The following is a 6,550-nucleotide window of genomic DNA, read 5'->3' as shown; positions in this document are numbered from 1 at the left end:
TTGGATAGGAGGCTATGTATAGCCTCCTTTAATCCGAATTCTGCACGAGAGTTTTGCAAAGAGGGGACGCCCTCCTTTGACCCTGTCTTCCTTGCGTGAGAGATCAGCCACGGAGTGTGGTGTCCTTTTCGTGTTCCCCTCTCACAAGCCTGACTTTGTTCTCCCCGCTCTCCATTTCCTGTGCCAACCTCCCACCCCCCAGGTCTCCAGTTGTTCTTCTGATGGTCTTCTATTTTTATCCTTCCCCTTTGCTTTGTAGGTGGGAGGGGGTACGGAGGTATTTCCCTCCAACTGAGGGCTGTGGCTGACAGGCACAGTAGTAGCAGCAGCTGTGCAGGAACACGCGTGAGCTTCCATTGGGAATTTGAGATTTAATTCTAGCCTAGCCACTCACCAACCTTGAGGCCTGAGGGAAACCATAGTCTTTCTCAGAATCTGTTTCTCCATCTGTAAAGTGAGGGAGTTCCTCTGGGCTCTTTTGATGACAAATGACAATAAACCAATGCACACGAGCTTGAGCAAAATGGAAGATGTGTCAGCTTTTGGTTGCCACTGAAGGGTGGTGGGGTAGTCAGGCTCTGAGAAGGCAGCTGGGCCTCGGGAACAAATGGAGTCTGGCATTTGACAGATATCAGGACTTTCTCTCTGTCTCCTCTCTCCACTTTCCTCGGAATGTTGGCGTCTTTCTTTTTCACTCGTCCAGGTGTCTTCATGGAGTGGCTAGCATGGGCTCCAGTGGCTCCAGGCTCTCCATCTAACAGCCATGTTAACTGAACAATCTATAGATTAGATAGGCTCACTGAGTTCCATATCCAAAATTCTCATGGTAGGGCTCTGATTGGCTCACATTGGACCAGGGCCCGCCCCTGAACCAGTCAGCAGTGGCCAGAGACAGAGCCTCTTTGTGCAAAACAGCTGCTCCCCAGTCTCACAGTCTTTATGTGAATGGGGGATGAGGACAGGTAGAAACACTTTCAAGAAAATCCAGGAAGCTGGGCATATGGGGAAAAAAAGTGTGGCATAACAAATTGAGTTTGATTGTTGGTGCAAGTTCTGCTATTGCTGTATGAAATGGTCTCCGTAAGCCTCTGATCAAAGTTCTTAATATCCTTTGTTCTGAGAAAATGTTGGCAGAAAACTAAAGCAAGTTTTAAAATAAATTACTGGTCAGATCTCAGCTAACACAATTGAGTCTTCTCAAATGAATACAATGAAAATATAACCTTGCTGAGAGGATTATGGGAAGATGATGGAGTACCAAGCACCATGAACCTGTCTCCCCACCTAAAAGCAATTGAACCGTCCAGATCTGTCGGATGTAAATATTTCGGAACTCTGGATCCTATTAAAGGCTTGCAATGCTCAGGGGAAGGCTTGGGCAGTAAATTGCAGTCCATTTCAGCTCTTAGCACAGTAGCAGCCACCCATCCCCCACCCTCGGCCAGGTGGCAAGCAGCTGTGCATGTTCCTGGAGCAGCGTGTACACAGCTCGCTAAAACTGTGGTGGGAAAAAGGACTGTCATCCAAATATCAGGGATCCGTGCTCCAACTGCTGGCTGCTGCTTCTGAGTTCAGAGGAGTAGACCAAGAGGAGGGGAGCCATTTTTGTTGCCCTCTTCCTCCCCCTTTTCCCATTGAAGCGACATGCAGGGTATTTAAAGGGCCAGTACTCTTCCCCCCTCATCATTTTTCTTTTTCTTTTTTTCCCTTTTGAGAGCCAGAAATTAAAGGCTAGGCCATTCAAAACAACTGCATACACAGAGAAAATGAGAAAGCAACCACACATGCCCAGGAAAGGCACAGATTCAGAAAAGACCTGAGAAGACCTTAGGTTTACACCTTAGTCTGATCCTCAGCCCAGAGACAGCCTACAATAATAACAGCCAAACAAAAGAAAACAAAAAGTAGCCAACCCTCAGGAAGGGGGAGAATCAGATTTCCAGAGTTACCACATTATTAGATTCAAGTGTCCAGTTCCCAACAAAAAAATCTCAAGGCATACACAGAAATAAGAAAGTACGGCCCATTCCAAGGCAGGGTGGGGTTAATAAACCAACAGAAACTGTTTGTGAAAAATACCTGATGGCAGATCTACTAGACAAAGATTTACAAACAATTGTCTTAAAGATGCTCAAAGAATTAAAGGCAGACGTGGAGAAAGTCAAGAAAATGAGGAATGAATATACTGAAAATACCAATAAAGAGACAGGAAACCTAAAAAGAAACCAAAAAGAAATTCTGGAGCTGAAAACTACAATAATTAAATAAAGAAATTTACTAAAGGGAGTTGAAAACAGATTTGAGCAGGCAGAAGAAAGAATCAGTAGGGCAATAGAACCTACCAAGTCTTAGGAACAGAAAGAAAAAGATTGAAGAAAAGTGAACGGAGCTTAAGAGACCTATGGAACACCACCAAATGGACTAACAGATGCACTATGGGAGCCCCATAAGGAGACAAGAGAGAAAGGGACAGAAAGAATATTTGAAGAAATACTGGCTGAAAATCCCCCAATGTAATGAAATACACAAATATAAGTATCCAAGAAGCTCAATGGACTCCAAGATGTCAAAAAAGTCCTAAGCCTGGCCACATTTATAATCAAACATTCAAAAGACAAAGACAAAATCCTTAGAGCAGCAAGAGAGAAGTGGCTTGATACAAGGGATCCTCGACAAGATCCAGCAGATCTCATCAGAAACGTCGGAGGCCAGAAGGCAGTGGGCTGATACACTCAAAGTGCTCAAAGAAAAATCTTGTATCTGGCAAAACTGTCCTTTGAAGAAATTAAGACATTCCCAGATGAACCAAAGCTGAGAGAGTTCATTACCATTAGATCTGCCCTGCAAAAATGCTCAAGGGCGTCCTCCAGGGTGAAACGAGAGGACACTAGACAGTAATTCAAGGCCATATAAAAGAATGAAGATACTAATAAAGTTAAATACACGGGAAATTATAGAAGCTACTATTATGGTAACAATGGTTTTACTACACTTTTTGTTTTCTACATGATTTAAGAGACTAATACATTAAAATATTATTAGTCTAAAAGCACGTATTATTGTAACTTTGGTTTATAACACCACATTTTGTGTTCTACATAATTTAAGAGACAAATGTATTTAAATGGATTATTGTCTTATATATACAATGTATATAGATATGATTTTGTGACATGAACAACCAAAGAAGGTGGGGACAAAGCTGTAAAAAAAAAAACACAGAGTGTAACCCTGGCCTGTGTGGCTCAGTGGTAGGAGCACTGGCCCATACACCAAAGGGTCATGAGTTCGATTCCTGGTCAAGGGCACATACTTAGGTTGCAGGTTCAATCCCTGGCCCTGGTCAAGGTGTGTGAGGGAGGCAACTGATTGATGTCTCTCTCCCATTCTCTCTCTTTCTCCCCCTTCTCCCCCTCCCTTCCACTCTCTCTAAAAATCAATGGAAAAAATACCCTCGGGTGAGGATTAACAACAACAACAAAAAAACAATATTGCAGGAAATGAGGGACAAAAATGCTATAAGGCATATAGCAAACAAATAGCAAAATGACAGAAGCAAGTCCCTCCTTAATAGTAATAACTTTAAATGTAAATGGATTCATCAAAAGATAGATATTGGCAGAAAGGATAAAAAACATGATGTAATTACATGCTGTCTACAAGAGATTCAAAGGCACAAATAGATTAAAAGTGAAAGTATAGAGAAGATATTATATGCAAATAGTTACCAAGAAAGAGCAAAGGTGGCTACACTAATATCAGGGGGGAAAAAGACTTTAAATCAAAATAGGTTACAAGAGACAAAGAAGAACATTATATATTAATAAAAGGGTCAGTACAGCAAGAAGATATAGCTAAAACATGGAGTCTACTCAAGTGTACAGATGAATGGATAAGCAATACGTGATATACACGTACAATAGACTATTATTCAGCCTTAAGAAAGAAGGGAATTCTGACAAATGCTACAACATGGACGAAACTTGAGGACATTACGCTAAGTGAAATAAGCCAGACCCCCAAAGACAAATACTGTATGTGTCCATTTATATGAGGTACTTAAAGACAGAAAGTAGAATGGGGGGTTCCAGGAGCAGGGGCGGGGGTGCGGGAGTGGGGGTGAAGGAGAGAGAGAGAATGGAGAGCTGTTACTAATGGGTACCGTTCTACAAGATGAAGAGTTACGGAGATGGAGGGCGGTGATGGTTGCACAACATCATGAGTGTATTTGCTACCACCGAGCTGTACATGTAAGAATGGCGAAGATGGCGAATTTGATGTGATGTATATTTTACCACAATAAAACATTTGGGACAACAAAACAACAATAAAACAACCAACTGCACGAAGAAGCTGAGTAGGCGGTAAGCGGTGGAAAAATTAGACCGACTTGTACGTTTTCATTCAGAAGTCAACAAACTATGGCTCCTGAGCCAAATCCAGGCAGTGGCCTGTTTCTGTACAGAAAGTTTACATTTTGCCAAAAAGTATAAATATATAATCCTGCCCCACGGAGGGCCATCTAGACGACCAGGAAACTCTCATTGCGGAAGCCAAGGTCCTCTTCCTCTTGGCTCTGCGTCTGCGTGATCAGGGCCCACACACCTGGCTATGAGCATCCCCGCGGTCAGGTGTGAAGGAAGGAGAAGAGCCCTGCGACCTGGCCCTCGCCACAGCAGCAGGACGTGTGCAAATTACAGCCCTCGCTACCCAAACGACTCCAGTTCAAACAAACCACAAACCATGCCAGGCAACACCACACTGTGCTTTGTATTGGGCCCTGGGCACAAACTGAACCGAAACTTGCTCTATTTTAGGCACATAAAAAGCCCTTGGACCTGGAAGCAGGAAACTGGTTTTTAAAGATCTTTTTGTTTTGAAGGAATTATAGACTGACAGGAAGTTGCAAAGGCCGTGCGGAGGTCCCAAGTTCCCTTTGCCCCGTTTCTCTCAAATGTTGCCTCTTACGCAATGCCCAGTAGGTACATTAGGTAAGATGCAACGATGGCGAGAAACAATATCAAAACCAGGAAGTTGACTTGGGTACATTGTGGGCGTCTACTTCTATGTCTTTTGATCACCCCGTGTCCATTGGTGTCACCTCCACTGCACTCAGGATGTAGACTGCTACTCTAGTCACACCCGCTCCCTTCCCCACATCATCCCTAACCCCTGGCACCCACTGATAGGCTCTCCTTCTCCATCATCTTGACGAGCCTGAGTTTTAAATCCCACTTCTGACCCTGCCAGCTTTGTGACCTTAGATGAGTCGCTTCTCTTTTCTGGACTTGACCATCTCATCCACAATAAGACAAAACGTTCCTCTAAAAATTCCACAGGATGAGAGGGTCTCAAATTCCACCAGGATTATGAGAAGGAAAAACCAGTTTCATGGTGAAATGAACTAGAGCGATGCTGCTTTAAATCAGGGCAAGGTGGCTCCTTTCCTGTGACTCCTCAGCCCTTTAAGATGGATCTTCCCCTGGGAGATGTGTATGCAGCATTTTCCAGATTTCCCTGAACACAGAATGCCACTCCCCCCTTTCAGAAGTATCTTCCAGAATATTCGAAGATATGCTGTTGTTTGAGATATGCCGTTTCCGAGAATCTCTGAGGCACCTTCCAGATGAGAATATCTCTGTAGTGGATTGAATTGTGTCCTCCCCACCACCACCACCAAAGATGTGTCCACCAGAACCTCAAAATGTGACCTTATTTGGAATAAGGGCCTTTGTAGATGTATTGAGGTAAGGATCCGCAGGTGAGACCTTCCTGGATTAGGGTGAACCCTCGATCCAATGAAGAGTGTCCTTAGAACATGCGGAAATACGGAGAAAAAGGCCATGTGAAGGTGGAGGCAGAGAACAGAGGGCAGTCACAAGCCAAGGAACACCGAGGACTGCTTGGCAGCCCTCAGAAGCCACGAGAAGGCGTGGAATGGAATTTCCCTCCAGCCTCCGGAAGGCACCAACCCTGTCAACACCTTGATTCCTACTCCTGGCCTCCAGGCGGTGAGAAAATAACTTCTGTGGTTTTAAGTCAGCCAGCTTGTGGCTATTTGTTCAGCCCTAGGAAATGAAGACACCCAACCTTGTTAAGGATCCTGGGGATTTTGAAACAGGGAGGGGTCTCCTTTAAGTCTTCTGAGCCACCGAGCTCCTTTCATCCTCAGGGCCTTTGCCGGGAGCACTCTTCTCCCCGTCCTTTCATGTCTGTCTACCTCTCTTGCTGCTGGAACTGGTTCCATGTCACAGCCTCCTTAGAAAGACCATGTCTGACCACCCAACCTAAAGCAGTCCCCCGGCCCCACCATAGTTCTCTAGCACGATATGCGCATTTTATCTTCCCAGCGCTTAGACCAGAGGGTGCCCACAGATTCACTTGTGGGATTGGCTGACTGGCATCTGTTTTCCATGGGAGCAGGAATAGTCTCTGTTTTGTGGGCCTCTTTTCTCAGGCCCTGGAATAATGCCTGACATGGGAGAGGTGCTCACTAAGTATTCAGTGGGAAAAAAAAGAAAGGGTGGAAGGAAGGAAGGAAGGAAGGAAG

This window comes from Myotis brandtii, unplaced genomic scaffold, assembly GCF_000412655.1.
Source record: "Myotis brandtii unplaced genomic scaffold, ASM41265v1 scaffold265, whole genome shotgun sequence".
In the NCBI taxonomy this organism is placed as follows: Eukaryota; Metazoa; Chordata; class Mammalia; order Chiroptera; family Vespertilionidae; genus Myotis; species Myotis brandtii.
Note: the sequence above shows the minus strand (reverse complement) of the source record.